At 38.7% G+C, this 9,057-nt stretch overlaps 1 long non-coding RNA gene across 1 annotated transcript; it reads right to left on the reverse strand.

The window, feature by feature from the left end:
• Positions 1-1,031: 1,031 nt before the first annotated feature.
• On the reverse strand, positions 1,032-4,983 carry LOC148115619 (uncharacterized). Its single transcript, XR_015732711.1, has 2 exons — positions 1,474-4,983; positions 1,032-1,352 (listed from the first exon to the last, which is right to left on the reverse strand). It is a non-coding gene; the product is annotated as an uncharacterized LOC148115619 (long non-coding RNA).
• Positions 4,984-9,057: the final 4,074 nt, after the last annotated feature.

A 9,057-nucleotide genomic window follows, 5' to 3' on the forward strand; every position in this document is an offset into this window, starting at 1 on the left:
GCTCTACAGAGCACAGTGACCTTGTATCTTATTTCAAGGTTTCTGTTTCCATAAGAACCAGCCAAAGCACCTGTTTAAACAGTGCAAATAAACCACATTCTCCAAGTGTTCACAGTTCTTACCAACTTCACATACAGCCTCTTTGTTTTGTCTACACTGTAGCTCTTAGCTGTCAACTTGAATGAACATAAAAACAAGTTTCTCCAGCAGATGGCAGTACACTCTCCTGTCTTTCTACTAACAAAGATTACCTAAAAGAAAAAAAGTTTTAAAGTTTTAAAAGGAATAGAAAAAAAAAAAAAAACTTCGAATCCAATCAAATACTCCAGCCAATATCCACCAGTTCTTCTCTTAAAAAAAAAAAAAAAAAAAAAAAAAAACCGGACAAAGATTACCAATCCTGCTAAGCTTCTCTCTTTCAATTCAGTCCCGGTCTCAGTCAATAGTGAAAGTGAAGCAATTAAACAATTAAGTCCTTTAGCTAAGTAGCCGAATAGGGTAAAAAGAATTGTTTTTCCCTTTGTTTAACTTTGCCGCTTATCTCATCTTAGATGCAATCTTCAAAACCATTTGCCCTCAGTGTGTTCTTGTATTATTTAGTAATAGAAAGCTCTCACCGATCCGATACGCTGTCACTTTCTCTCGCTCTTTTGTCAAGCTGCCTTAGCCTCGGCAGCCATGAATGAAAGAGCTTTCCCTGGATCAATCAGGGGGTTAGCAGTACCCCTGAGATCGCAGGGATGTGCTCTACACTACCACAGTCAAAACTAGACTGCAGGGTCCCGAAGGAACCGTCTGGGATCGGGGCTATCGGAAGGGGTTTCTGGAGCTCAGAAATCCCCGAACGTGTTGCCGTGGTGTCAGCTGAGTCCATGACTTTTTGATTACTTGGTTCATCTTTGTATTTTACTCAGGTTGTAACTGGTGATAACCCTGGAATTTATTAAGCACTCTATCTTTTGTAACATGTAACTTACAGTAATATTAGGAATATTGTCTTTTACAAACAGAAGAGCCAAGGAACCCTGTGATTATTCTCAAAAACTATTTATTACATGACAAATAATTCTGATTGTGATCCCACAGAAGGACACAGCATGACGGATGGAGAACATCTGTGTAGAAATGGGAAGGGAGAAGAAGATGTCTCCCTTTGTTTATGGGAGATTCTTCTGAATAGATTTGTCTTTAGAATTTACTAAATGGGGGACCACTATTGCAAAGAGAAGAGTTGCAGCACCGTGTGGATTCTTTATAGGAGGTACCATGTATTTCCCAAACCTTTTCTTCACCACATGTAATATTCTTGCCTGTGGTACAACCAGCATCCCAGTGGAGCAATTTGCCATCTCCTATTGGGAAGTTGAAAGGAAGGATGATTTTAAAAGGGTGGTGGTGGGAAAATACAAAAGGAAGGGGAACCCCTTGAAGTTCCAGCCCACTTCAAACTGCCTTGGAGCTCCAGGATCTTACCTCTATAGAAACCTGTCTTGAAACATTGATCTGTGTCACAAGAATAACAAGCAGGCATCCATCCAGGAGTCTTCTGGGACTCGTCATGGCACCACAGACAATAACCTGTAAGAGAGAAGAAGGTTACTATGGCTGAGACCTGTAACCACAACAGGGATTTTGCATGCTTTGTATCATATCCTTGTGGATTGTTGCAGCAATATGATGATAATGATGATGGTTGGTCACACAGTCAACCAGATATCTAGATTGGATTTAGCATTTTTTATCCACATATTGAGTCTTTCCCAAGGACCTGAGATAGGCAGATGTTTTTGTTTTATAGTGTTAGAGCTATCACCAAAAATATTTATTTGTTTGTTTGTTTATTTATTTACCTCCCATCTGACTGCAAGGCAGCACTAGGCAGCTTACAACATTAAAAACAATAAAACCATATTATTATTATTTATTGTTGTTAGTTGCAAAGTTGTGTCCGACCCATTCTGATCCCATGGACAACATTCCTCCATGTCACTGCATTCTTGTATTTGTCAGCTGGGCTTCCATTCTAAGACTTACGGTAGACAGAGTCTTATCTCTGATTCTACTGAGCATGTCCACATTCTTTCACTTTCTTCTAACTTTCTTTGTTTGCCTGCCAAGAAGTAAGGCAGGAACGCTGCCAAGATGTAATTAATAGCTAGTAAGATGTTTTTTACTTTCTTTATAATAAAATGAGTTTTATTAGAATATATCGTGGGCTTATTTTATTAAAGCATGCTTCAAGGAAAAGCCACGGTCACATCTCTAATTAAGATGCAATTACCCCAAAGCGGAATGGGATTAATTGCCACCCTGACACTCCAGGCTTTCCTGTCCTCTACCATCCTCTGGAGTCCATTTAAGCTCACGCCGACAGCTTCAGTGACTCCATCCAGCCATTTCATTCTCTGTCATCCCCTTCTTTTGCCCTCTATTGTTCCCAGCATTAGGCTCTTCTCCAGTGAGTCCTTCCTTTTCATTAGGGAGCCAATTATTATACATAGGCAATAGCAATAACACTTAGACTTATATATACCACTTCACAGTGCACTCTCTCAGTGGTTCTACAGAGTCAGCATATTGCTCCCAACAATCTGGGTCCTCATTTTACTGACCTTGGAAAGATGGAAGACTGAATCAACCTTGAGCCTGGTGAGATTCAAACTGCCAAATTGCAGTCAGCCGGCAGTCAGCAGATGTACCCTGCAATATTGCAGCTGTAACCACTGCACCACAGAGCTCATCATAAGGTACCTATTACTATTGGTACTATCTTTGCTATCTTTTGCCACAGCCATTCTACTTCCATTTGCAGGTGTTTGTATTTTGTAATTTTCTCCACTTCTTTCACTTTAATTCAGCTGTCTTCAGGGATTGCAATGTCCACTATCCAAATATCTTTATTGCCTTCACTATTGTTAAGTATGGAGTGTTTCAGGTGCTGTTATTATTTTATCCCATACCTTTATAAGGGGTAGATTTTTATACCTTGAGTTTGGCTGTTCACCAATGCAGAGTCCGTCGACTGCTCCATGAGGGCAGGAATGGGGAACATTTAGTCCAATTCTCACTCCCATCCCATTGCAATTGTATCCCATTCCCATGTTTTCCATCTGTGAATTCCCAACTCGACCCATCTTAATCATTCAAGAGTGAATAGATTCCAGAATTTCCTTCCACCTTAGCACCATCATCCAAGATCATGGTCTGTCTGTGGATCCAGTTGGATCCACAGCAAATTTCACTGAACTTTCAGATATTCTAGCTCCAGCTCTGCCCAAATATATCAGATAATCATGCTCCCTTTGAGAGCAGACCTTGATCCATAAAACCCTGCTGGTCTTCAAGTCAAGCTCTGGATCAGACAAAATCCTTTGTATTTCTCTATGCAAATGAACTTCTACATTTAAGGGGTGGAATTAAATCTCAACTAAACATTTTCCAAGTCAAGCCATGACAAATCTTTCCTAAATACTAAAAGCTGTTAACTTACTTACTTACTCATTTATTTACTTACTTACTTACTTACTTACCTATAGTGCTGAAGAGCATGGCAAAAATCCCAAAGATAAGAATCTTATTCATTTTGGATTTCAAATGAATGGCTTCTTACTTGGATAGAGGGAGATTTGTCTGGGGCAGATGTACGATTCAGTGGATTCATTTTATCCACTAAAATGAATACGTGTTGAGTGATGGTATGGGTGGAGTTTCAAGGTCTTCTAAGATGACGTGTCCATGTGTCCAGGGAGGTATTTCCTCAAGCAATGTTCTTCAAGGAAGAGTACAGTACAATCTGTGATGATGGCCTTTGCTAGGATTATGAGGAACAGAAGCTGCTTTGTGAAAAACATATTAAAATATACCTTGATATTTTTTTTCCTCCTACACCAAGTGCACAATGCATCCAAAGCCAACATAATGTAAATGAGCCCAGAAATTGCAGGATTGTTCCTACTAAGGTACATGCCTGAAAGGCAAGAGAGAAAGGGAGGGAGAGAAGAGAGAATTCTTTAGCTGTTGTAAATCAGAGGTCCAGGATTTTGCTCTTTTTCAAGAGGTCTCCCAAGATGTCTCTCTCGGTCTCCCCGAGAGCTTTATTTTTATACAGTTTTACACAAGCAGATAAAAGGTAGCACAGCAACAGGGTTCTGATTGGATAACTTATTCACCCCCTCTCAAGATGCCATCCTCTCTAGGTGAGATGATCTCATCCAAATCCGAGCCAAAGATGAAGTAAGCAGGCAAGACCCACAGCGCATGAGCTATGGCAGTGTGCTGCTCGCAGCCTGGCACCGTGACCCTTGACCTACTGACCCACATTCCACTCTGTTTTGTTTTGTTTGCCAGGCCATCCTCTTACGAGGGGCCAGAAAAGGGGTTATTATCAGGAGAGGAATATCCCTGCAGTTGTTTATACAAGTCATAAACCTGACCCTAAGGCAGTGTGAGAGGGGGTTTAAAGCAAAATGCAGTTATACATATATTACAAAAGGAAATAATTCACTGAACAAAACAGCATCCTCCAATTAAATTAGCACAAATGATGACTGAATAACGTAGGATGTTTCCCAATAAGCCTATTGGTAACCAAGACCAAAGGCTTTCCCACCAAGATTCTAAAGTATCAATTTTTAAATCAGAGGCCAAATTATGTAAGATGTTAAGTTGATGCTGAATGTTCCGTGATTCATCTAAAATGTTAAAGTAACAAAGTTACATTTTCAGGAACTGATACAAATCAATTGTGTTAGAGGGTAGATAATATACAGCTTCTCCCCAATGAGCTATATTCTTCTAATCAAAGTTCCCTTTGAACAAATACTCACTCAAATTAGTAAAGTTTTGAATTACTACAGCAGGTGTACACACAGGGATTAAACATGTAGAAAGCAAATTTTCCATATCAAAAGCTTCAGACAAACAAAAGGCATCAGTTTGTGTGATGTTTGCAAGCTGAACCCATAAGTTTTGTTTCATCCGTTGTTCGAGAGAATGTTTAGGTGGGATGACAGCTGCTGATGCCAGTTATTAACAATCAAGCACAAACAAATTATGACTAAAGAATTGGCAGTTAAAACACAAAAATGGCAGCGCACAAATTCTCTGGTGTTTGTTCCACTTGTTGCTGCTGCAGTACTGTCTGCACTTTGATGGTCAAATTCTTCACATCTCCCCATGTCACTGGATGACTGGCATGACGGGATCGGGTTGGTCGCCGTGCTGTCTGTAGAGTCACCTTTGCCATCTCTGGGATAGGGCTCAGGGGTGGTGCCATGACATACTTGGCTGGACAAACACAACGCGCTGGGATCCACAAAGTCCTGTAGGTGTAAACACAGCAGCCTAGCCCCACCCCCAAGTAATTAAAGGAATCGGTCCTAACCATGTTTTGTCTGGTAATGCTCTATAATATACCAGAGGAGGAGGCAAACTTGTTTTTGTTGAAAATGCCTCTGAATTAGAAATTGAAAAATTCAATTGATTCAAAGTAAATAAAACTTTTGTAACCTGTTGTGTTACCCATGACAAATTTGGGACCCGAGAGCCCTCTCCTTTTTTATTTGTTTGTGAAGGCAGTCCTTAAAGGACCAATTAGCACGTTCCACAATAGCTTGACCTGTGGAATTATAGGGAAGACCATGAGTAACAATAATATTCCAGGTTGTACAAAATTGCAAAAAAGTTCCAAGGAGCCAAAGAAGGAACATGGGTAATATCCATTTGCCATAATTGATTAGAGGTGAGACCACGGGGATTAACTCCTGTGTCCCCTGAGGGGGATGCCCCAAAACATTGGGGACAAGATGAAACAATTTACTTAGCTTGCTCTAGTGGAATGTGGCAAGCTTGTGCCAGCCCCCTGGCATTTTGATGGAAAAAAGAATGGCTAAAAAATTGATCTGTACACAAAGTAGGTAAAACATGAACAGCAGCATCAGCATGACTGTTGCCTTCAGAAAGAGGCCCAGGAAGGGATAAATGACTGCATATGTGAGAGACAAAATATAAATGCTTCCGGTCTTGTAGAAGTTGCTGTAAAGTGAGAAATAAGGCCATAAGATTGGAGTCAATCCTGGGCGTAATATAAGCACCTGGAAGATTAAAAATCAGTTGACACACATACTGAGAGTCAGAGATCAGATTAAAAGGCTGTTGAGAAAAAGTGTGGAAAGCTAAGATAACAGCGAACAATTCTGAATGTTGAGAGGAAACTTTCCAGATGTCATCATGAGGATCTTTGTAAGCAATCGTTCCTCTCGTTCATCCTCCATCAGAAAAAAAAAAAGAGTTTACGATAGTGAAAAAGCAATGGACAGACAGGAAAAGAGGAAGTCATTAAGCAAGTAAACCTAGGATCTTTAGGCAGATGATATGAAATACAGCCTACATAGTCAGTTAGAGCACACTGAAGAGATAAATTATTCTGAAAATAAAAGTGAAAGTCAGATTTTGAGATAGGAAGAACAATATTTATTAAATCAGTTCCATTTCTTCGACAGGCTCGAGTACGCCCCAAGATTATAATTTCATCAATAGCTTGGATAAAGGGTAAAACATTTTTAGATGGTAATGAGACAAATAAAGCCATTCAATACAATATACTTTTTGCTGTTCTAAAACTCCCAATATTCCTGTGGGTAGTTTACTAGTAGGAAATATTAACAGAGATAACTGACAATCTCTATGAGGGATTCGATCCACAAACTGAGTACTCAAGATGTTATTAATTTTCTCAACTGTAGCAAATACTACAGATGGAACTATAATTAAATCTCCTGGCTTTTTTCCTTTAGTCAATAACTCAAATAATGGACTAAGTAAATGCGTAGGTAAAGAAAAATATGGGTGGACCCAATTAATAGTACCCAGCAATTGTTGCAAATTTACTAAGGAAATAATTTTGGGTAACTTTAAATGAGGAAAAGCCAGAGCAGAAAAAGACTGCAATATTTTATGTCCTAAATACAGATAAGGAGCATGCAGCTGTATTTTTTCCGGGGCAATTTACAATCCATAGACACATAAATCATTTTGTATTTCAGAAAGCCAATTAGGTTGTATTTTTTGCGCTCCAATTAAAATGTCATCCATACGATGATATACCAGGGTTTTGATCCCTGATGAAAGAGAGGGCGAGATGTTACAGACATGCCCTCCCCATTTGGATTTTTACACTCTCTTTTAAAATAACCAGATTTTCCACAATCGTAACACTTTCCTTGAGGTTTGCTGCCTGGTGATAAAGCAGCTGCTAACAAATTAGCTTTATAAGAAGATGTTCCTATATCTTGACATGCTTTAATCATATCTGCCAAATCAAGATCTTTTCCCAGCCCAACAATTGCTCTTTGACACTCAGAAGTGGCGTTGTCTTTTGCCATTTGCCTGATGTTAGAGAAGGCTTGTTGACGCTTGCCAGAAACAGGCACTTTTCTGAAGGCTTGATAAGCACATTCAGAAGAAACTTGCAAAATTGCAGCCGGTAGACAAACAGAAAGCATATCAGCAATTTCTTCTATATTCCCCCCCCTTTTTTTGTCTAACTGTTTCTTTAAATTCTGCCTAATGGAGGTATAACTAGCTCCTTCAGAAGGAACTGATGGTTCAATTAAAGATGGTTTTGGGGTGAAAATTTTAACTTTATAATCAGGTGGAGGTCTTGTAGTTAATTGTTGCCCTTCCAAAGCATCAGAGCCATATTTTTCTATTGCTTGATGACATTAATACCATTGATGTAATATTTGCACTGAAGCCTTAGGTTCAAGATATAAAGCTTGCCCTATCTTTATTATATCTCTCAAACAAGGCGTCCTCTGTTCCGGATAAAAGGAACAATGTTTCCCTGTCTCAACTATCAGTTCCTTTTGTCAGTCTGTACATCGTCATGCCAGACTTGTGCAATCCCCGCACATGAGCTTTCTGTGATAACTTAAAGCATCAGCCCTGTAGAAAGAATAGATGGGAGGGTTTTTGAGTGTGTACATAAAACCTCAATTGGTAGCAGTTTTAGAGCAGAACAAAATAACAGAGTTGGAAGGGATCTTGGAGGTCTTCCAGTCCAACCCCCTGCTTAGGATGGAAACCTTATACTGTTTTAGACAAATGGTTATCCAATCTCTTCTTAAAAACTTCCAGTGTTGGAGCATTTACAACTTTTGGAGGCAACTTGTTCCACTGATTAATTGTTCTGTCAGGAAATTTCTCCTTAGTTCTAGGTTGCTTCTCTCCTTGATTACTTTCCACCCATTGCTTCTTGTCCTCAGGTGCTTTGGAGCAGGGGTATCCAACTTTTTGGACCTCAGGGACCACCAAGTTCATAATTTTAAATCCCGCGGACCACCAAATTCATAAGTTTAAATCCTGCGGACCACAAATATGAATTGTTTAAATGCACCTATTTAATATAACAAAATTATAAATGCTTATTTAATTATAACAAAATCGTAAATGCTTACTTAATCATAAAATCTTTAAAAGTTGTTAAATTGTAATAACATTATTAAAATTAGTGTAATTATTACAAAATAATTGAAGCTTATTTAAGTATTACTCATTTTTAGTGTGATATTTGTTCCTGCTTGTTTGAAATAAGTTTATGGATTTTTGGCTCCAATGATGTTACCGCAAGATGGTGAGTCGTTTTTATTTCAAGCCGAGTTTTAATTGCTGTGACAGATGAAAATGTCTTTTAGCACAAATCTGTTTTTTCACAAATCTGTAAAGTGCTGGAAATGTCATCAGACACCAGGCTCATATTACCATATGTGGTGGACATGTGTAGAAGCTAAAAGATACTGGACTATAATCCACACATGGTTGGAAAAAACAATAAAAAAACACATAGACTTTAAACCAGATATTTTTTTATTAGGGATAGTGCCAGAAATATACAATAGAGAATTGAGATATTTGATTGTGAATGTTTTAACAGTGGCCAGAATTGTGTTTGCTAAAAACTGGAAAAATGAGAAAATACCAACGCAAGATGAAGTTATTAAGAAAATCATGGAATGTTCTGAAATGAGTAAATTGACATTTGAAATTAGAGAACAAGAA

The sequence above is a fragment of the Pantherophis guttatus genome, chromosome 2, assembly GCF_059756535.1.
Source record: "Pantherophis guttatus breed Tessera chromosome 2, ASM5975653v1, whole genome shotgun sequence".
In the NCBI taxonomy this organism is placed as follows: Eukaryota; Metazoa; Chordata; class Lepidosauria; order Squamata; family Colubridae; genus Pantherophis; species Pantherophis guttatus.